The sequence below is a fragment of the Polyodon spathula genome, chromosome 8 (assembly GCF_017654505.1).
Source record: "Polyodon spathula isolate WHYD16114869_AA chromosome 8, ASM1765450v1, whole genome shotgun sequence".
NCBI classification, from domain to species: Eukaryota; Metazoa; Chordata; class Actinopteri; order Acipenseriformes; family Polyodontidae; genus Polyodon; species Polyodon spathula.
This window is the reverse complement of record NC_054541.1, coordinates 26,656,520-26,681,044: the sequence shown is the minus strand read 5'-3', so window position 1 is coordinate 26,681,044 and position 24,525 is coordinate 26,656,520. Positions and strand designations below refer to the sequence as shown.

At 36.8% G+C, this 24,525-nt stretch overlaps 1 pseudogene; it reads right to left on the bottom strand.

The window, feature by feature from the left end:
- The window catches only part of LOC121319109, a 47,286-nt pseudogene that overhangs the window by 16,830 nt on the left and 5,931 nt on the right, over positions 1–24,525 (bottom strand).

The following is a 24,525-nucleotide window of genomic DNA, read 5'->3' as shown; positions in this document are numbered from 1 at the left end:
TGTTTATCTAGCACAACCACGATGGGACCCATGTTTTTTTGGAAATATCTTTGGAAATATTTGAAATTGCAGATATAATTTTTTGAGGAATACCCAAAATTTCTGACAACCGCATGACAAGATGTTGTGCAGTGAGACAGCGACAGAAGAGCTCACCAGCTTTAAAAATCTCAAATCAGCATTCCGAGCACTCCAATAAACAGAAGTGCATGCGTGTGGGTGGGGGGAGATTCACCCTATTATCATGGTGATCTTTAACTGCCTCTGGGATCCTGTATCCCAGCATGCTCCACCTACTATCCCCAAGAGGAAACACAGACACAAAGGATGGTATGCAGGATGCAAACGTCAAGAGCTGGCAGTATTTGAAGAAGCAGCTCCCAGAGTGTGGAGAAAACAAACACAAGATACTTGCCTGCTCTGAGCTAAAAAAAAAGTCCTGCTAATTGTTAAAGGCTAATGAGCACCTCTTAACCACTTAAGTAGTGCACCTGAATAATACACTAAAGAGGAATAAGGCTGAGGCTTGTCAACTTGCTATGGAAACCTATATCACTTTTGAAACTTTTTTTGAGCAAGAATATACAGCCTTCCTTTAATGACTGAAGTACTGCTTATATCTAGCTCCTAAGTTGGCATGATTTATATCAATACCACATTATGTATCATAATTCTTCAAGTGTTGGAATATATCAGTGTGTTCCTGGTCTTTTATGATATATATTTTCACCATTCAGTTTTGTTAAAACTTGAGATTAGTATTCTTTGGCCTGCTTAGCGTAGCCCTGCTATTTTGACATGCAGAAAAAATGAATGTGGCAATTTTTACTGTTCTATTTTTTTTTTTTACACATATGTATGTATGTGTATATATAAACCCAAATATATAAAAAAAAAAAAAAAAAAAAAACACATTCATGGAATACAGTTTTATTTTCCGCAGGAGGGTGTCCCAGTAAATCATGAGCCCCGCCAGGGGAGAGTGGTTTACACAAGGACATCCTCCTATGGTCACGATGATTCAGTATTCTGTTTATACCACATCTATGTAAAATAAATAGCAATACAATTTGTACTTTTTTTTTATATTAAATCAGTTCATTCTGGGATTTTACTTGGCAGATCATTATTTTCACGGTCAACAGACAGCTTTGTTGAGGATTATTTTCAAACTCGGTTTCTGGCCTCCTTGCAACTTATTGTTTTATTGAATTGTCTTATTAGACAGAACCTTCAGCTTAGTCTGTCAGTTTGCAGCCTCTCTGTTGTTTCCTACCATTACCAGTGTTAATGACGGGGCTACAGGCTGTTTGGATAAGTGAGTCACAGGCAGATTGGCAGTTGCTGGCATTTCTAGACTAAACTCATTCAAGGAAATTGGGAGTCGAAACCAAAACAACAATTTACAATTTAAAAGTTGTAATAAAACTGCTTCCCTGAACTATAAATGTAACCATTACCATCTGGGTGTTTACCTTTAAAAGACCTGAAACCTGAATTTGATATATCAAAGCTTTTGGACGAGCCTGTGACGCAGTCATGGCCGGCCCGCCCCTCAGGACATAAAAGCACTGCGGTCACAGACCTCAATGTCATTTTTCCTTCAAGCCTCCTGAAATCATGGACAGAGTCACCTTTAAGGCTAATGGTTACATTTCTATTACGGAGAAAAAGAAGGGACAGTGGATTGATTCTTTGGAGGCAAAGAAATCTAGCTGCTCTCCCAAAAAAGGCTCACCACCTCAGGATGAAGCCTCCACTCTGAGGCGCTGGGGATTGTCCCTTAGAGGAGCTCCGCCGCCCAGTTTGTCAACCTAAGCAGATGTACTGCTTGTAGTGAGAGGAGGAGCTTGTGTGCCCAAAGCAAAAGCTTGCAGGTCACACAATTCATGTAAGCTGCCACTGTTATGTTGAACGGTAAAAGCACGTCTCCTTCGAAATTCCTACAACAAATTCTGCAAGGCCAGGTAAACTGTTTTGTTTTCATGTAAATTGGTGATTTTTTATCATCTTAGTTTTGGGAGGGGAACTATATGCATTAAACGCAACTCAATGGCATGTAATTTTTTTAAAACACTGTGTAGTTACTTTAAACCCCCCTCTGTGCCATAAGGCAGCACAGACACCTCAACACTCCTTTCATCCGTGTTGTGTTGTTGTTGTTGTTGTTGTTGGGGTGAGGGGAATCTACTTGTTTTTAAAGTTTATTTAATTTCTTAATTTTCTTTAAGTTGGCAGTAGCCGTCTCTTCCGAACTGCAGACAACACCGAATGAATTGGAAACAAGAAAAGGGAGTCTGGTTCCATGAAAGTATTAGGTCTGCGAGATCAAAAGGGAGGAACATGGAATTTTCATGTTCGGATATTCGTTCAATATTTAGACTCTCGTTTGGATATTTTTTCATTAAAATAAAATAAAAAAATGTTATCAAAGCCGTTATATGTAACACAGTATTCAAATTTGAAAAATATCCCAGAAGAGAGAAAGGCCTTACTTTACCCTTGTGAATTAACTAAAAAACAAAGAAAGCAATGCAGGAGTTAAATCTTGTGTGCATTTCAAATAAAAAGTAGACAATGCATTTTTTTTTTTTTTTTTTTAATAATCCCTGCCATTTTTATATCGTCGCAATAAACAAAGTGGTCATAGACACGTAAAGTAATAACATTAGTTTTTAATGTTCAAATAAAATAAACGTGAAAAAGGGGGTGTTGTACAATGAAAAAAATTATTCTCTTTTTTTGCATTCCACTTGCACAACCAAAACAACTTTTACCTTTCAAAACAGATAGCTCTTATTTAGCAAACAGAGTGAACAGCAACACTCACAAGCACATGGGGCTGATCTTAGCTGACCAGTCAGGGGTTCTTTGTGACTTCCTGGAAGATTTTACGCCTTCCTCGGAGAGAGTTTGCCAGGACGGCCACTCCTGGAAAGATTCACTACTGTCCCAAACTTTCTCCATTTGGACAATATGGCTCTGACTGTGGTTTTGTGGAGCCCCAGAGCCTTAGAAATGGCTTTAAACCCTTTCCAGACTGATAGGCATCAACAACTTTTTTTCCAGAGGTCTTCAGGAATTTATTTTTATCGTGGCATGATGTGCTCTAGAACCTGTGTGCTGACAACTTCACTCTGATGGTAAGGGCCAAAGTCATTTTTATATTGGGCAGTGCTGGCCCAAATCAGCCCTAATTGTTAACCAAAGTATTCAAACAGCTGACCCTAATTATCCCTTTAATTGGGTTGAGTTAACTAGGGGGGCAATGACTTTTTCATCCCTGAAGATTGCATGTTTGATTACCTTGCACACCAAACAAATGAAAGAAGCACCAAACTTTTAAATCAAAACCAATGGTTGAAGACGTGGTGCACACGGGAAGGCTTCACCTATCTTGATCATTGGACCACTTTCTACAACGAGGACTATCTGTATAGACGGGATGGACTGCATTTAAATAACAAGGGAACTAGTCTACTTGGAGAAAAGATCCTCGAGCAGGTTCGGAAGCATTTAAACTAGAAAGGAAGGGGGGAGAAATCAACAAAAAAACAGAAGGGAGACCGCATCAAAACAAGAACAACAACTCAGGTAAGACAACCATTAAATGTATTTATCTAAATGCTAGAAGTATCAGAAACAAAATTCTAGAACTTGAAGCTACTGCACTAACAGGTAACTATGATGTGATAGGTGTTACAGAAACGTGGTTATCTGAGAGTGATGGGGACGAATATAATATTTGTGGGTATACACTGTATAGGAAAGACAGGCAGGACAGACGAGGAGGAGGGGTAGCGCTATACATAAGAAACAGTCTTGAAGCCCAGGTGTTAAACCTGGACAAAGAAAATAAAACCGAATCAATATGGGTCAGAATAACAGACAAAAATTCAAAAGGCATAATAATAGGAGCATGCTATAGACCGCCAGATTCAGACGGTGAGCACAATAATCTGTTATACAATGACATTAGAAATGTGTGTAGCAAAGGAGAAGCCATACTAATGGGGGATTTCAACTTCCCCCAAATAAAATGGGAAAACCCGGTGGGTAGCGCGAAGGACGAAATAGAAATGGTGGAAATGACAAATGACTGCTTCCTAACACAATTTGTGAAGGCACCCACTAGAGGGGAGGCATGCCTTGATTTAGTCTTTTCAAATAACGAAGATAGAATAACTAAAACAGAGGTCAGAGAACCACTGGCAAACTCAGACCACAACATGGTCTCATTTGAAGTGTTTTTTAAATCCTCAAAAGTAAAGACTAAAGCTAAGGTTTACAATTTTAGAAAAGCAAACTATGAAGGCATGAAACAGAGACTAACAGAAGTAGATTGGAGTAAAATAGAGAAAACACCCACAGAAAAAGGATGGTTGTTCTTCAAAAATGTAGTACTAGAGGCGCAAAACAATTATATCCCTAAAGTAGACAAATCTAAATGTAAAACTAAATTGCCAAAATGGTTTAATAGATCAATTAAAAAAAATATTCAGCGAAAAAAGGCACTTTACAGAGCATTAAAAAAGGACCAAAAAGAAAGTACACAGAAAGAGTACACAGAACTGCAAATGCAAGTCAAAAAGGAAGTTAGAAAGGCCAAGAGAGAAATAGAAATGAACATTGCTAAGGGAGCTAAAACCAATTCCAAAATGTTTTTCCAATATTACAACAGCAAGAGAACATTCAAAGAGGAGATTAAATGTTTAAGAGATACAAATGGCAAAATCGTAGAGGAAGAAAAAAAAAATAGCAAATATGTTAAATGATTACTTTTCACAAGTTTTTACAAAGGAAGATACTGACAACATGCCCCACATGTCATCCAGTTCCTATCCAGTTTTAAAATAACTTTAGCATAACTGAGGCAGAAGTGTTAAAGGGACTAGGAGCTCTTAAAATAAACAAATCCCCTGGGCCGGATGAGATCCTCCCAGTAGTACTCAAAGAAATGAAAGAAGTAATTTACAAACCGCTAACCAAGATCATGCAGCAGTCTCTTGACACAGGGGTGGTACCGACAGACTGGAAAATTGCAAACGTAATACCGATCCACAAAAAGGGAAACAAAACTGAACCAGGTAACTACAGACCAGTAAGCCTGACTTCTATTATATGCAAACTTATGGAAACTATAATAAGAGCCAAAATGGAAAATTACCTATATGGTAACAGGGTACTGGGAGACAGTCAACATGGTTTTAGGAAAGGGAGATCGTGTCTAACTAACTTGCTTGATTTTTTTGAGGATGCAACATCGATAATGGATAATTGCAAAGCATATGATATGGTTTATTTAGATTTCCAGAAAGCTTTTGACAAAGTCCCGCACAAAAGATTAATTCTCAAACTGAACGCAGTTGGGATTCAAGGAAACACATGTACATGGATTAGGGAGTGGTTAACATGTAGAAAACAGAAAGTACTGATTAGAGGAAAAACCTCAGAATGGAGTGTGGTAACCAGCGGTGTACCACAGGGATCAGTATTAGGTCCTCTGCTATTCCTAATCTACATTAATGATTTAGATTCTGGTATAGTAAGCAAACTTGTTAAATTTGCAGACGACACAAAAGTAGGAGGAGTGGCAAACACTGTTGCAGCAGCAAAGGTCATTCAAAATGATCTAGACAAGATTCAGAACTGGGCAGACACATGGCAAATGACATTTAATAGAGAAAAGTGTAAGGTACTGCACGCAGGAAATAAAAATGTACATTATAAATATCATATGGGAGATATTGAAATTGGAGAAGGAATCTATGAAAAAGACCTAGGAGTTTTTGTTGACTCAGAAATGTCTTCATCTAGGCAATGTGGGGAAGCTATAAAAAAGGCTAACAAGATGCTCGGATACATTGTGAAAAGTGTTGAATTTAAATCAAGGGAAGTAATGTTAAAACTGTACAATGCACTTGTAAGACCTCATCTTGAATATTGTGTGCAGTTCTGGTCACCTCGCTATAAAAAAGATATTGCTGCTCTAGAAAGAGTGCAAAGAAGAGCGACCAGAATTATTCCGGGCTTAAAAGGCATGTCATATGCAGACAGGCTAAAAGAATTGAATCTGTTCAGTCTTGAACAAAGAAGACTACGTGGCGACCTAATTCAAGCATTCAAAATTCTAAAAGGTATTGACAGTGTGGACGCAAGGGACTTTTTCAGCCTGAAAAAAGAAACAAGGACCAGGGGTCACAAATGGAGTTTAGAAAAAGGGGCATTCAGAACAGAAAATAGGAGACACTTTTTTACACAGAGAATTGTGAGGGTCTGGAATCAACTCCCCAGTAATGTTGTTGAAGCTGACACCCTGGGATCCTTCAAGAAGCTGCTTGATGAGATTTTGGGATCAATAAGCTACTAACAACCAAACGAGCAAGATGGGCCGAATGGCCTCCTCTCGTTTGTAAACTTTCTTATGTTCTTATGTTCTTATGTTCTTATGGTGTCATTTTTTCTCTCAGACTCCTTCTATATACTACTACAGCCCACAAAAAGATCTGACCAAATTCAATGTGAAAAATGTGCAAAAATGCAGAAAATCAGACAGGGGGCAAATACTTTTTCACGGCACAGTGTGTGTGTGTGTGTGTGTATATATATATATATATATATATATATATATATATATATATATATATATATATATATATATATATATACACAGTGGCTTGCAAAAGTATTCAGACCCCTGACCAATTCTCTCATATTACTGAATTACAAATGGTACATTGAAAAAAAAAAAAAAAAAAAAAAAATAATTATTGTAAGGTGACATTGTTTTTATTTCTTTATAATTTCAAGAAAAACTTAAACTCAAAATCAATTATTGTAAGGTGACATTGGTTTTATGTTGGGAAATATTTTCAAGAAAAATAAAAAACTGAAATATCTTGCTCCCATAAGTATTCAACCCCTGTGCTGTGGAAGCTCCCAGTTTGCACCAATGAAAGAAATTGCCCTAACGAGGTCACAATTACCTTACCATTGGCCTCCACCTGTGAACCATTAAAGTTGCTGTCACATTTTCTGGATAAAAACCCCACTGTTGAAGGATCATTGGTAAGGCTGTGAATCTAAAGGAAAATGAAGACAAAAAGAGCAGTCTACAGAAGTTAGAGATAAAGTAATACAAATGCATAGATTAGGGAAAGGGTACAAAATAATATCCAAGTGTTTGGATAGCCCAATCAATAATCAGGGAGTGGAAGCTGAATCACGCCACCCAGGCACTGGCAAGAACTCACTGCTCAAACAAGAAGGAGACTTGTGAGAGAAGCCACAGATAGGCCAACAATCACTTTGAAGGAGCTACAGAGTTCAATGGCTGGGAGTGGAGTAATGGTGCACCAGTCAACCATATCAAGAGCTCTGCATAACACTGGCCTGTTTTGTGGTCAGATGAGACCAAGATAGAGCTTTTTGGCCAAAACTCAAAGCGCTATGTGTGGCGCAATCCTAACACTGCCCATGCCTCAAGACACACCATCCCTACAGTGAAGTATGGTGGTTGCAGCATCATGCTGTGGGGATGCTTCTCATCAGCAGGGACTGGGCATCTTGTTACAACTGAAGGAAGAATGGATGGAGTAAAATACAGGAAAATACTGCAAGTGAATCTGCTTCATTCCCCTAAAAATTTGAAGCTTGGGAGGAAATTCACCTTTCAGCACGACAATGATCCCAAGCACAAGGCCAAAGCAACATTGGAGTGGCTCAAGAACAAAAAGGTGAATGTCCTACAGTGGCCCAGTCAAAGTCCTGATCTCAATCCCATTGAGAATCTGTGGCACTATTTGAAAATTGCTGTCCACAAGCGTCGTCCAACCAACCTGAACAACCTGGAACAAATCTGCCAAGAAGAATGGGCCAAAATCACTACGACACTGTGTGCAAAGCTGGTACATACTAACCCCAAAAGACTTAAAGCTGTTATTGCAGCAAAAGGTGGCTCTACCAAATATTAATGTGTGGGGGTTGAATACTTATGCAAGCAAGATATTTCAGTGTTTTATTTTTCTTAAAAATATTTCCCAACATAAAACCAATGTCACCTTACAATAATTGATTTTGAGTTTAGGTGTTTTAAAATAAAATATCGAACAGAACAAAATTTCAATGTACCATTTGTAATTCAGTAATATGAGAGAATTGGTCAGGGGCCTGAATACTTTTGCAAGGCACTGTATATATATATATATATATATATATATATATATATATATATATATATATATATATATATATATAGATTGGAAATTCAGATCTTTGTCCTAACACTACACACACACATACAATGTTATTAGTGCATTTTCAAAACAAATGTAAAAAAATCCACTTGAAGATGGCCAAGTGGCTTATGAAACTCCCCGGGGAATCATTACCTGCACAGTCTCCCTCCGTCTGAGGAGATGTAAACACAGCGATCAGTGAGGTTTGTGGAGAGAGACACAAACTCGTTAATGAAGCCAGCTCGCCTCATCAGTTGGAAGGTGGACACTAGCTTCTGGTGATCCCGGATTACCCCGAAGGATGATGCCTAAAGCACTCAGCATATAGAAACTGATGGTGTATGTCACCAAGTACCAGTACAATTCCCACATAAAAAGATAAAAGTAGCATACTATGGTATCGCCTATATTTACAAAATAATATTCCATATATAGAATAGAAAACAGATAAAATGCGTAATGTAGTTCAATCAAAACAAGTGGCTCCCAAAATACACCCCAGCCATAAATTTTACTAAATTGAATAGAAATGATGCAAATATGTTCAGCATTGCAGTGGTGGACTTTATGTAAAACAAGACTCTTCAGAGTAAATCCTCTGGTCAATGAACATGGCAGACATAAAATGAATCTGTCACTGGTCTGCTATATAAGCTTCAATGCTAAACTGATTGCAAAAAATTTTAATTCAGCAGTATGTCTCAAAAAAAAAAAAAAAATTTGCAAATAATACCATTCATAAAGACAAGGAACACATTGGGATAGGACAGCTCTTCACCATACAGCAGAGTCACATGTTCCACCCCAAGGTTAAAAGCTAATTTAATAATAGGCCTATCTTCCATGTCTGTAGTGATATGGGTCATCAAAGCAAGGTTTTTTACTAGACCGCAAGCCTGAAAAACATCATATAAAATCATCAAAACAAACTAATAACTGCTGACTACCATATTTTTTATAAATGAATTTATCAGATTTACTTGTATTCTCATGCATTTTGCATTCAAAATATAATGGTTATTTTTTCAACTTTAGTTATGCAGCAGTTGGTATTTTGGTACATCAGTGATTATTCATTAAATGTATTCTGTCACAGCTTGTAATCCTAGGATGGAAATATGAAATGTACCTCTCCTTCAGGAGTGTCAGACGGACACAGCATTCCCCACTGCGATGGCTGCCACTCACCTTCCTGGTCTTCTCAAACTGGGATGAGATTCTAGTCATCATGTCTAGTGCTGAGATGTAAGACAACCGAGACAGCACCTGAGTCACTCCCTGATGATCCATCTTGAATCTCTTCAATGACCAGTTTCCCTGACCAAAAAAAACCATACTGACAGTCATGAAGGCCATCTGTTATAATGACCAAAAGTACAGTGTAATAGGATTTGGGATAATAAACATAAGAATTAACATTATTGGACTGTTTGTGTATTATTAAAACTTGCAAATGTACCTTTTTTTTTAGCATCAACAAAAATACATGTACTGTTCACTTACAAAAGAGATTGCAGTGACCATGCCATTGGTGATCTGATCCTGTCACATGTGCTTCACTACATCAAACTGAGCTGCTCTCTGCTTGGGAATAATCTGGTCTGAAATCTTCTTTAGTTCAGAGTTGAACTTTTTAAAAAGATCTTCAAACAAGAGGGAGAGCAACTATGGAGATAAAAAAAAAAGTTACTATTAATAGTTATTCTTTACCAAATGAACTATTATTTGGGAAATGTAGTTTTTAATGCTTGCTAATGTTTGTATACTATAGAAATTCAAATTTAAACATTATGTTTGGTGTTACAATGAAAACTTCAGCTGAAAACATCAAATTAAACATGGTTTACTGAGTTTTGACTGTGTTGGATCAAAAAGTGAAAGCTATTAACTACACTTGCACATGTAATGTGTAGTCATTGTACCTCATAGTTGCTATTTAAAAACATGTGTTAAATTAAGTTTATAATCATAGTATACGCATGTAAAAATATCAAATAGAGTATACTTTGTCACAATATGTGTCGATACCTTGTAATAAATCTACTAAATTAAGCATGCCATGTGTAATCCATTAATTGTAAAATAGTTTTAAAGTGAATATTTTAAATGGTCCACCAAATATTATTATTATAATAATAATAATAATAATAAATAATAATAATAATAATAATAATAATAAATTGAAGAAACATCATCATTAGATGAAACCTTCGGCTATTTTGTTGCCAAACTAATTTTAGATACATCAATACTGTGTATGCCAATGTCACTCTAATTGTATAATAAGACAATTAGCAATGATGGACATCTATGCTATTGAGTATTATTTGTTTTTCAGCGTACAGGAAAGTCTGAACAGGGGTTTTATCCAACAGAGAAAGTAAAGACTGTGAAAAATAACACAATGTAAAATAACACAATGATTTAAATCTATAATCCTTAAATCATACCTTCTTGTGGATCACACTAAAGGCTTCAGCAATCTTCTGTTTTGTTCTGAGGCACATATTTAATAAAAAGGGATTGGGAGTTCATGATAACATTTTCTTTGCTGAAGGCCTACTTCAAGCCAGAAATGCTTTCCTGCGAACAGGAAATCTTTTCTTGACAGCCCAATCAATAGCATTTACATACATCAAAATAAGCAGCAGCAAAATTATTAAAGAAATTAAGCTACTGCAATTAGCTGAATGCTAGGGAATTGTAATTAGAGCGCCTTGAGGTTGCTGTTTTAGCATTTAAGCCTATTGAGAGAGTGTCCAAACTCGTCCCTTTCACAAGCGAGCCAGTTTGGGGAAATTAAAAGACTTTAGACAGCTGTAATTACATTATGAGAGCAGGGCAGGGATTAGGAAATCTCTCAAGTCAAGGCGGCTTTCTTTTGTCATGTGGTGGAAATCCCTCTCCTTCCAGGGTGTCGGATTTTGGTACCATTCCATATCTCTCCCTGACAAAGGGATCCACATTAGGAATATAAAAAAAGAATGAAGAATAGGAAAATGCTCCACAAATAATTAACACATTAATAGAAGACTAAAACAAAAAGGCAGGTGAGAGATCAGGTGAAAAGAAGACAGGTTTTGCCAACACCTCCAATGGCACTGGGCCCTGATCAAGTCTCTAGTGGGAAAACAGCTTTGGAGAAGGCCTGTGATAAAACCAGGCTAGGCTTCTAGACAAGCTTCATTATCTAAAAGGTGAGGTACATTCTGTTCCCCTCACATCACCTCATGGGGTCCAAAAACAATACCCTTATTGTTTCAGCATTATTTATCTTTTTTTGAAAATAAACAGTCTTTTTCAATATGCTTTTTCTTCTTTGACCAACAATGAGGACTGGGCTCTTTACTCACTGACGGGATTAACTAATGCTGAGCCTTCTGAAAAAGACTGCCTGTTAAGCTACCAAGCAAAACTGTTGGCCATTTAAAGATGCATTTTATAGCTAGTTGTGAACCACTGAAATGGCCCCCTTTTGTTTTAGAATGTTTTAATCCAGTAGAATTAAACACTGTCAATCATGCTTAAATTAATTAGGAACAGCCTGGGAAAAACAAATATTCAAAACTGCTGTTTATCTAAACTGTTTTTCACTGCATTGTATTTCATTTTTAATTTTTTATTTATTTATTTATTTGTTTTTTAATATGGTCTCAGCACTTCCCAAGTAAACCAAGAAAAAAACTTCCCAATAATTGTGCTAATTAATGATAACTGTGCCTGCCTGTTTCAGAGCATGTATCACAGCAAGGCCAAACCAAACACAACACTGAAATTATGTAAACTGTCCAAAAAAGAAAGATGCCCACTTGTCCTGCTAATTCCAGACGTTTGTTTCCATAATAGTCCCCGTCATCCACCTTTTGTTCGCCTTGAGCCAAAATGATCCTACGGACCATCACAGCCATGTAAATACATTTTGGAACACGGAAGTTAAATTCTTTGACCTAAAAATAAGAATACTTTTAATAGAGGGCAGGCATGGATACAAATCATTGATGTCATTAAAGCCAGAAGCTCTCGTGACTCTTCCATTTTTGTTTTCTGTGGTCCGCCCCACAAGCGCTGCCTTCGAATCTTGTTTCCAATATACTTTAAAGCCTGTAACACATGTAATAAGTAACGGCCACATATATATATATATATATATATATATATATATATATATATATATATATATATATATATATATATATATAGACACACACACACAGTAGTATAAGTTCCAAACATCAAACTTTAGTTGTAAATTATAAATGAATATTTGGCTGATATTTAAATGTTTAGTGACATGACTAAATGCGATTGGTAATGCACAAACATGTACACATTGACCACATTTAGTTTTTCGACTGTAAAATGATGAAAATTTAAACAGCTGGATTTGAAACAGACTTTCTGTAAGGCACTCCTTATCTGGGGGGACAAAACATTTAAATGCTCTGTGAAGTACAGTATGACAATTAATTGCAGGTTGTTGGAAAGGCATCAATAGTTGAGCAATTGGACAAGGCCAAAGTCTTTCTGTAGTATTGTTAAGATGGGTGCACAACAATGGGTTTCTTCCTATTTTGTATAAATATTTTCCATAAATATTTCCTAATTTGTATAACTATTTTCCATAAATAGCTCTGAATTGCTCTAGTCACAATACTACAATGGCTCTCATTCAAAAAGGAACCATGTTATCACTGGTAGGAATGTTCCTCTGCTGCTAGTGTAGGTCAGTATTGACCACACCTGAGTCAGCATTAAGAATTTTTGTACACTGGCTCATAGGCCTTTGACATTTTCTTGTACCCTTTTCCAGATGTGTGCCTCTCTACCACTTCATCCCTGACTTGTTTAGAAATATCCCTGGTTCTTCATGGTTGCTTTGTTGGATTACGATGCCAGTTGCAGCTTGAAAGTCTTTATACTTTATATACTTGAGGGAAATTTTCTACAAGTTAAACCACTTTGAATACAAACAGGCTGAAACCATTTCACTAATTTTGTGACCTTTCAAACAAACAATTTGCACCTGAGCTGATTTAGGGTTGCAGTAGCAAAGGGGCTGAATACTTATGCAACTGAGATTAATCTGTTTTTCTCTGTAAATCTTACTTATTTATATTCTATATGCATTTTTTAACTTTATCAATGTGGAGTAGTTTGTGTAGATTCAACATGTAAAGTCTAATTTTAAAGCGTCATGGAGTATACTCAGATGCCAACAAAACGTGAAAGCTTTACAGCTGGGGGGGGGATACTTCTGCAAACCACTGTATACACACATGTGTATACATATATATATATTATATATATATATATAATATATATATAATATAGTATATATATAATATATAATCACATCACTTGCAAGCTTTACTTAGTCATTTGTGCTGCACCCCAATTACAGATACTTTTACTACAAAGCAGGGTCCCTTGCTTCTGGAGTAGGGATTTGGATGCTTCAGGAAACACCAGTACAAGGACTGGCTGCAGTGCTTTTCACAGTGTAAATTGCAAGTATGGTAATAACAAATAAAGTAAATAACTATTGAAATAAACACATATCAAAACTAAGGAGTTCACTTTTCAGCTGTCTTACTCTATTCACATGTAGATGATATCTCAGTTTGAGTGGCTTATAAAACTTGCAAAACACACACATACTGTCCATAAGGTCAGAGCCATATCCTGACTAGGGTCAGCTGAAACAATTAGGGTTAGCTAACAATTGACCTGGAGTAGTAAGGATGCAAACTTGTTACAGCAGCCTACAACTTAAAAGGTTCTGTTCCCATTAGAGAGCTTTGCATTTCATATATAGTACAATGTTCCCAATTATAAGAGCTCAGGTTATTCAAACACCAACTGCTAGAGGGCAGTCACGATCATCTTTCAGCTTAGGCTGATGTATTTGTCAAAAAAAAGGCACATGGAACAGTATATATAAGTTGTACTACTCAAAGATCTTTTATTTTATTACAAATTAGTATAAACATGACATCCAAAAATTATATACAGTAATCCGTTGCGTATCTGCCCATCACATATCCGCCCTCACCGTTTATCCACCATCATCAAGCTCTTCAGCAACGTTAGTTTACTACTGAAAAGAGAAGGTTAGTTCAGAGATTGTAGCTCATACCAAAGATTTTCGTACAATGTCCTGTATGTACTCTGTGCGCTACCATTGCTGGTAGTGTCACATCAGCGGTTCAGTTTGTTGATATGTAAATAAATCCTTAAATAAAAGTTTCATATTCATCACATGACTGTTGTCAGCTTCTGCAGTGACATTCTACTAAAGTTTCATGCATGCCAAACTATTTTTGTTGCTGTAAAAACAATCTTAAATTGTGGAGGTTTGCTCATTGGGCTGCTTGAAACTTGGCAGGTCTACATGTGTGTGTGAAGTTCTGGGCTTTCTGACACTCTTCCAGACTGGGGACGAAGGCCGCCATCACGTGATCCTCAGTCCCAATCATCTGGACAATCTCCTGGTCACTCTCCACCTCCATGGCCTGCGATGGATGGGAGAAATATTAATGTTTGCTCAGTGACATTTGCTTATGCTAATCAAGCATTGTTTGCTATAACGCCATTGCTGGGCCTACTCTCGGATCCTGTGCCATCTGGCTTTGGCAGCTCTGCCCTGCTGCAGGAAAGCTTTGAAATGAATTCTACATACACAAGTGTAAGACAAATAAACTTGTGAAGCACTGTTTCTAATCACTCATATCCACTGTATTTCTTACAAAGTTGTTCTTTAATGTTTCCCAAGTTTTATGTCTTGCTACAGATGAAAGATGATTTGTAAAAATGACAGGATAGAATAATGAACTGCTGCATTACCTTGATCAAATGAAATTACTGGGATCAACAATGCTGGTGATTTACAGATGCTGCAAATTAAAACTGAAGACTTTGTAAGTGATGTGAGATTTCTAACATTGATTGTACATATCTGTATGCCAGGCCATTGAACAATAACATCAAAAGTCCCTTTTGACATGGAACTAGGCTAATCAAGAAAAAACACACACACTGAATACATCTTTGGAAAGCCCAAAGTCTGTACTTTTAAACAAGCCAGGCAGGTGTCTGATTAATATACGCGTAACCACCAGGCTGAGTGTAAAGACTTAAATAAATATTTGCATGAGTATAACATAACGGTTCATTTTTGTAAAACTACTATCTGGCTGAATAGTCAGGAATGTAACCCCCATTTATAATATTGTTCCTATGGGAAAATGTGCGACCGCTGTTTAGCCAGGCTACTTACAGTTTAAAAACTGCTAATTAAAATGATCAATGAGTGGGAATGTTACCTTTTTTTTTTTTGGAAAAAAACATGGTGCTTTATGCATGGTTAATTAATGGAAAGTTACATTTTTGCTTCACTATATGTGCATTACAGAGAGGGAGTTATTTTATTTTGTACTTTAGTCAGATGTGTGTTGTGTCGCATGGCACTCACCACCCCCTCCCCCATTTATAACGCTCATATTGTGTGTCCCTATATATGCTATTGTCACAGAGACAGCCGAAGTGGGCGGCGTCAGAACCAGAAAAGGAATACACGGCACTATTTTATTTTGTATTTTAGTCAGATGTGTGTTGTGCCCTCCTCGGCCTAAATACACCCCCATTTTTCCCCTGTTTATAACGCTCATATTGTGTGTCCCTATATATGCTATATATACACAAACACTGAGGCTAATTAAGACCTGGTTTGGCTTGTGGCGAAACATTCGTTTTAGCACTTTAATCAATGCGTGCAGTGAGTTATTTTTTTCTTTAACAGTAAGATTGCACTATTTCGACAACATTTATCTGTGCCAAAGTTCTCCTTCAGGCAGTATTTCACACATCCCCACTGAGCCCAGGCTTTTGAAGCCAGCTTGAAGTTAAGCAAGTGCTAAACAGGTTTAGTGAATTTGCAGCTCGAACCACTGGGGCAAGGTGGCAGCCAGCAGTGAGGCCCATTGTGGCTTCCAGATGGCGCTCATTTTTCACCCACACCTAGCCTGAAGGCTGGGATGATATTAATCTCATCCAAGCGGAGAAGTTTTTACTTCAAGGTGCATTTTCTTTTTTTCTTTTCTTTTCTTTTTGTTATAGGTTCTTTATAACATTTCAAGATATTCAAATCTAATCTTGGTAGGATTGAAAAGGGATTTTTAAAGAAAAATATGATAATCCCTCCGAGAGCTTTTAATCAGAACTTTTGCAAAATGAGGTGCCCATGTCAACATTTGCATTTCTAGAATACTTATGCTACTGCACATACTTTGTGTCAGTACTAAGTTTGACCACAGCTGGAAAATACAACAAAAAGTTCAGTGTACTTGTGGATGGACAGACATGCGCATCAACACTTTATTTCTAGGGATTTCACAATCCATAGGGAATAATTAAAACAATCCTGAACCTTTTGCTTACTGAAGATAAAACCTTTAAAGTCCTGTTTCAAGCTAGATGTTGAAAAAAAAATATTAAAAGCTAGTGGACAGTGGCATGACAATGCACTGAAATTATAATCTCTTTTGACACAAAAGCCAATCTGTGCTAAGTACTGGGGCCGAGTCCAGCACAGTATGAAAACTCCATGAGTTCCGACAGCCCTGTAGGTATCTTGTGAGTTGCATTCATTCAGTATTAAAGCATTTCCTTCTAACCATAACTAGGCATAAAACTTTTAAAATTGGCATTAACAGAAATGCCAGTCTGTGCTCCAAAAATGCACAAGAAAAAAAAAAGTCTACAGACTTAATTTGAGACTTTTATGGATAAATGGCTTAAATCTCTTACTATCAGAGTATTTTAGCTTTCAGAATTAGGCAATCTAAACTAATCTAATTACTTGACAAAAAAGTAAACTCAATAAAATAAAAGAGAGTGATTCACTTAGAAAAATATAGAACAAGCTAGAAAGCTATTGTTACTGCAATACAATTAGGTTTTAGCCTAGATACAATTAATCATATTATACTGATACTATTCCAGGATCTGTGTGGTAAAAGCCTGGCCAGGCAGGATCATAAGACAAGGAAATGAACAACGAGCTGATCAATTTCAGAAATGATACTTACTTATTTCTCATCAGAACAGAATGTAGCTTTGTACCAGCTGAGCATTTAAGTAAGCATACAGGTTTAGTGCCTGATGAGAACACCAATGTGTGCTATTTTGACAGTTAGAAATTGCTAAATTATAGGGTACTACTTGAGCAATCCTAATTCTGCTTTGCTCCACAAAGCAAGTGCCTCTGTTAGCCCAGATCTTTGAAATAAAATAACATTGCTGCCCTCTTGTGGGCAATAACTGAAACAACTTCCTACGGTACATACACAATGTTGAGGATGGGCTTTATTTTTACAAAGTCTACAATGTCAAGGTAATCAGCATCTTACAATAGTATAATTCTTATCTATCCATCTATGGTTACAGGAGCAACTTTGCATTAAGTACAGCTACAGAAAGAATGTACCTTCAAGATGATTGCAATAGGGGCGTCTTCTGACGAGGTGTTGTGTTTCATGTAGAACCTTCCTTACTTTAGAGCTATATATTGGTTCTGCTTTTCTTCTCATGGGTGGAGCTGCAAAATATCACATCTTAGTATAGACGATGTTACATATACATTGTTCCCCAATTAAAACATTTGGGATTTTAGGAAATGTATGAGTTACTTCTTAAAGAGAGTTACTATGTCTAAATATGAATGAAAATTAAAAATGTAGTAAAACTAAAAGAAACTTAATTCTTTTACAACCGGCTTGATTTGAAGACATTGACAAAAGCTTCCAGTTGAAACATTTGTAGACCCTTTTAGTTTTACTACATACATTGACTGTACTCTTTTTATTGGAAAAATGAACATGATTGTGGCCAAATGCAATCTTATAAATATACATATAAACAAAATATAACATTCTATTGACAACTTTTATCTGGTCACAGAGGCCCCCACTGTTCCTTTCCTGTCAACATCAACAATAATTTGGTTTTTGGAGAGCTGCTCCTGAATTAGAATGACCTTTTCCTGCCCCTTCACAATAAAATAACCCCCTGCAAAAAACAGAAATAACAAAGTCCTTTCAGGCACTGCATGCACATGGACTTTTCATCCTATTTAACCATAAATTCACCAGTTTCTACTAGCGGTCTGCACAGCTGGTACAGGACAATAGGCCACACCACACATACTTTCCTGATGTTTTATACATGAAAAAGCAGCACACAGGACCGAGCGCAAAGGAGTAAACTACTGCATATCATTATTTATATATATTTATATTAAAAATCATTATTCAGCATAAAAAGCGATAATGTTCAAACCACAATCATTTGAGCTATTACATTATTGCTGAAAGGCTCTTCAGTCCAGTACATCTGTTTAATCCTTATTTGTAAATGAGTTGTATTATTCCAATAAAGAAAAAAAAAAAAAAACATACTAAATTTAAATATGCCTGACAAATTGTTGATAAACCTAACAATATTAACCTAAACAACTATTTATCATAATAAAACAAGTGTTTCAGTGGAGTAAAGCAAAATGTTACCTGAATCAAGAGGGCATTCTTTTAGCTTAGAACCCTCAGCTGGAGTTTTCCCCATGAGAACGCAGTTGGAGCTACGTAGCATGATTGGCATTCTAGGAAAAAATAAAAGGCATCAACAAAACTGTAAAATTTCAGTTACATGAACACGTTGATGAATTTTCATGTTCTGAAAGTAAAAGGGATATGCTAAAGCTAAGGGTCTAGATATTAAATGGTAACAAACACCTAAACTTTTGGCCCTAAACTTCAAAGTCAAGAACAATAACCTACCTGCCAATGGGTAAAGCACTGCGAATGATTCTCTGACTTCCTCTGCTACACTCAACATCCACTGTAATTGGGGCAGAGTAGGTCACGTCTCTCAGACAACATTAAAAAGGAAAAAGAATGAAAGGTTGCTCTAGTGATGGTACACCACATTTTCAGACAATGTATCAATTTAGGTGTGCGGCATTTTGAATTTATGAGAATTAAATCAAGAAACTCAGTATATATTGTTACATGGTTAATTGTGTATGAGAATTAACATATTTCACAAAGCCATTCAGGTAATTATATTTTTAAAGATAACAAAAGGAAAACCATTTGTAAAAGACTAACTTTTTAGGGTTGCCGGTAATACCTTGCAAGATTCTGGTGTCATGTAAGAGTTGTGTAAAATAGCTGATCTTGATATTATCACTCTGAAAAAACTAGGGAGGGGTGCTCAGGAACAGAATACATGAAATGAAAAAAGGAGGGAATCAGGAATTCCCCCATAGTTAGAAGCAAGGCATTATGGGTAACTGCAAAAAGGTCTGGAGTTGTCCATCACACTAGTTTACATGACAGGTAGTGGTTTGGATTTGTTTAGATGTGAAAATGATTATACAGAAGATGCAGGCAGCAAATCAACATGTTCTCACGCTACTAGTCTATTAGAAAATATGTTCCCCTGCCTCATGTAGAGATACTGGTCTTGTTACATTGAAGCTTTCCTCTGCATCGGGCATTCCCACATAAATATTGAGGTACCTGCAAAAAAAATCAAATTATGTAGGTAGCTTTTGTATTACTTTACCACAGTACACAAGGTGCTGATGTCAATAGGATCAGATATCTTGGCAGAAAACGAAATAATGGAAATGCTGCATACAGCCAGATCAAATACACTTTAATATATAAAAACAAATAAAATTTCAAAAATTAAATTTTAAGAAATATAGATATATATACATATATATATATATATATATATATATATATATATATATATATATATATATATATATATATATAAACCTACTTTAAATACCACATTGGATCTGCATCACTTGTAACCTTTTCATTAGCATTCATGATTTTCTTTATCTGCAAGGAAACACATACTATAAGGAATTAGAACAATGGTGTAAATTATAGAAATATATTACTGTTAGGACATCATAGAGTTCCTACCTCCACATTAATAAAAAACTTGAAGGAGTCAATGTGCTGTTTCACAAGTCCTTTCACCTAGAAGTGACAAATGCAAATGAAGTTAAACGATTCTCTAGCTCTGTCTCAGCCAGTCTGATACAATAGCAACACTAAATGTTTTTTGTTTTTGTTTTTTGTTAAGTTGTTCAGTAAAACATTAAAACACCAAAATGCATATTTAATACATTTCTGAAAACATAACAAAGATATGTACCTTCAGGAAGGCCGGTAACAACTTCCATTTCTCCCGTGAGGAGAACAAAAACAAAAAATATAATTTTCCTTATTTGGATGCTTATGCAACGAAGACACATAAAAGCACTGTAACACAGTATCAGTTAGAATTGGGGCATTAGTGTCAACATTATAAAAGACATTACAAACAAAACCTTCACCAGGGCAAACTCTGCAAAGTACGCATTTTAAAATGTTTGACTTTTGAATGTGTTGTTAATCAAAGTATTCAAACAGTTGACCCTAATTATCCCTTTAATTGGGTTGCGTTAACTGGGGGGGGGGGGGGGGGGGGGGGGGGGGGGGGGCAATAACTTTTTCACACCTGAAGATTGAATGTTTAATTACCTTGCACACCAAACAAATGAAAGAAGCACCAAACTTTGGTGTCATTTTTTTCTCTCAGGCTCCCTATATATACCACTACAAGATCTGACCAAATTCAAGTGAAAAATGTGCAAAAATGCAGAAAATCAGACAGGGGGCAAATACTTTTTCACGGCACTGTATATATTACTTAAAATTAATCAAATTATGTTTATTTGAAATGTGTAATTTTGTCTATTCAAAATGTTCCTGATAGGACAAACAAAACAAAAAGTGAGGTGATTGCCCTTGCTCTCATAGTCATATCACAATGCCTAAATTGAACCAGTGTTAAGATGACCATATGGCTCTGTGTTCAGCGGAACAGTTCTGGTAAGCGTAGTCCTGCTTCTCTTAAAGGTGAGAATGGTACCTGAGGCAGGTAAAACATACCAGAATGCATTGGGTCACAAGTTGAAAAGCCTGAACTATCCCAAACTGTACTGCTGAACACAAAGTCATATACTGTAGTCACCCTAATTTGTGTGTTTTTTATTTAAATTCATCTTCATGAGGAATACAGTATCACAATTATGACAGATATGCCAAGGTCAAGAAGTCCAAATGAAAGTGATATCCAAAAAGGAGTGAGATCTGGGAATACTCCATTAAAATATAATAATTTCCTGACTTGGGAGTGCGGCTGCTAAAATCAACACCATTTTTTTTTCTACAGTTTTGTATTAATTGATAAGTGAATATTAAAATAAATATATCAGTTGTGTACATCCTACTGTGCTCTTTTCTTTTTTGGTCAAGACCCTAGCATTCTGTCGGCTCATGTGTCATGATATGTTGGATAAAACCAAGGTCCTGTCTAGCATTCTAATACAGCACCAGTGGCGACTCTGGGCCCCCTGAACTACTGTTCTTTTTTTGATGACACACTGTGAGGAAGGGCCTTTTGAAGAACTTTTTGAAGGAATGTGCCTAAAAAGGAAGTTAATCTGGTGCATTCTGGGAGCCAGTTACGTACAATAAGTGTGGGTTGTTGTGGGCAATTTACAGATACATTTAAGATCAATCCCAGACTCCCAGTCCTACCTCTTAACCTATACCAACTCAGTGGTGTAACATTGTTAGTTTTATTATCATCCTCTCTGCTCAACTTATAGTTACCCAGTTGAACTTCAAATTTTGAATATGTCTTCCTAACTGTGAAAAACTGTAGGTGCAACACTGTTACCATTTACTCTAGTATGTGCTACGTAGGAGCTAGGTGTTAACAGTGTCAAGTTAACACATACAAATATAATTGTACATCAATGTAAAGGACAGTATTTATGTTTTTTTTGTTTTTTTTTAATTAATTAAAAAACACTTACTAGATTTATCAGAAACATCACCAAAAAATCTTGTTACGCTGACTGCCTGCCATTTGGTTAGTATTAGTTGTGGTGGTCGATTTCTAGATAAACAAAAAAACAAACCAAAAACCCATATTTAGCCTCTCTCCGTATTTTAAAAGCAAAGTAGTCCTATACAATTGTTGAGAAATTAATGTTATTACTACCATGCAAGAGCAACAAGCTTCTAATAATTTGCATAGTTAAGTTAAATAACTACATATAGGTTAGGTGGTATTGCAAACAGAATGCTCTTTATTTAGATACTTTTTTCTTTGTGTTAACAATATATGACAGCTACATAAAAGTTTTTTCTCCCCTCAGTTTCTTTACATATATAAATAAGGGGTGTTGATCTTTTAAGATCATCCCACCCCGGGGCAAACAGGCAAGCACATTCACGTTGCTAGTTTCAACGCGGGGCGAACTCACCCCTGACAGAGACTAGGGTTGAGAATTTTCAACCAGGGTGAAACGGTCACCTTGGGATGAAAAATGTGATGTGAATGCAATAGGGCTACACTCGCGTCGGGTTGAAAACGTTCATGGCAGTAGCCACAAAACAAACGTTGAGGGGCAAGGGTCACACATCAGCTCTCCCTGGGATGAATTTATGTAGTGTGAAATGATCATGTCCAACCCCGGGACGAATCTCACCTCGTAGATTGTAAAGCAAGGCAAATATGAACGCAGGCAGGGCTGAACTCAGGGCTGAGTCACCCCAGGGCCGCCCCGTGGCGACTCGACACTCGGATGGTGCATTATGAAAACAGCTATAATGATGTGGTTCATCTCAGTGAACTCTTGATCTGGCACACATAGAAACAAAGTAAAAGTATGAACAGGAAGTAGGAATCTGTCAAAGATCAAAAATGAATTACAAATAACACATACCTGTGGCCCCTGTTGTAAAGCTGAAACCAGATATCATACAGCTGGGTCTTAAATCTTTTGGGGTCTGGGCTTGCCTTTCTTCAATCAATCAAATACTGGTGAGCAAGCTGCTTTAAAATAGCACTGCATGTATTTAGTATATGGAACCAGACGCCTTTATAGGTTTGTTCAAGCAAACCAGTACAAACCTTCATAACTTTATTGTCTAAAATAGCATCGAGAAAGAGGTGGTTCTCTGTCACTTCTTGAGCTGTAACAATCCTCTCATAGATGACCAGCAGAGATATAAACACTAGATCAGAAATATAAAATTGTTACTAGAGTAACAATTCAGTATGCTTAATAGAGTAAAGCATATGGCAAGATTTTCTAGATACAACATTTACACAATAGAGGGTGTTCTGGAAAAACATATCATCTCACAATTTCAACAAAATATTTTCTGAAAAATGTAATGGTGGAAAAGTTCAATAACTATCTATAGCCCCTTTCACACTGGCACTCATACTCGGGTCCCAACCCGGGTTCTGGATACCTGGGTCACAATCCTGCGTAGTGTGAAATAATGTACCTGGGTTGTACTCAAGTTGACCCAGGTTGCAGCGACCCACTACAAATGTGGGTCGATACGCTTTGACCCGGTTTGAGTGTGACAAAATGCATGATGGCCACTCATAAGTCGATGAAATAAACAGTCATGCCATCGTGAAGGTTTCACTTCCGCAAGGAACATTCCTGTTGAGCCATATTTGTGTTGATTGAGACACACCATGAGCCAGATAGCAGCAGGGATGAAGAAACATTTGCTCTAATCAACATTTGGACTGACAGTTCAATCCAGAGAAGCTTGGATGAAAACGTCTATATAAATAGCTGCTTCCGGGGCATTGATACACGCATTGTGTACTTGTATCTACCACCCAGGTCAACCATGCTTTATCAAAAGCAGTGTGAAATCACGTAGCAAACCAGCATGACACTGGGTCCTGACCCGGGTAGAGCATGCTGGTGTGAAAGGGGATTATGCTTTCAGAAAATTGATTCAGTTGGTAATATGTAGCAAGGAGACGTCATCTATAGAAATTTTAATTGTAATCAATTATAAATAAAAGCCAATATTCCTTAATGGAGTCCAGTTCATTTTGACCAAATTTAGAGCAGGGTTCAAAATTTGACGGTAGGGTATTTTGACCGCACCACCCCAATTAAACACTGTCGCTAGGATGGGAAAAAACTCCATTGCATTGCAGAGTAATTATATTAATTGCAACACCTTGAGGGTACAGGTAACAAGATCAGGTGTGTCTAAATAAGCTCACAATAAATCTGGTACTGCTCATTGTAACTCAAACATTCCTCATGTTTCACAAAACAATATGGGCACAATGGAAAAATATTGTGAAACTTGCCCCAAAACGGTACTGTACA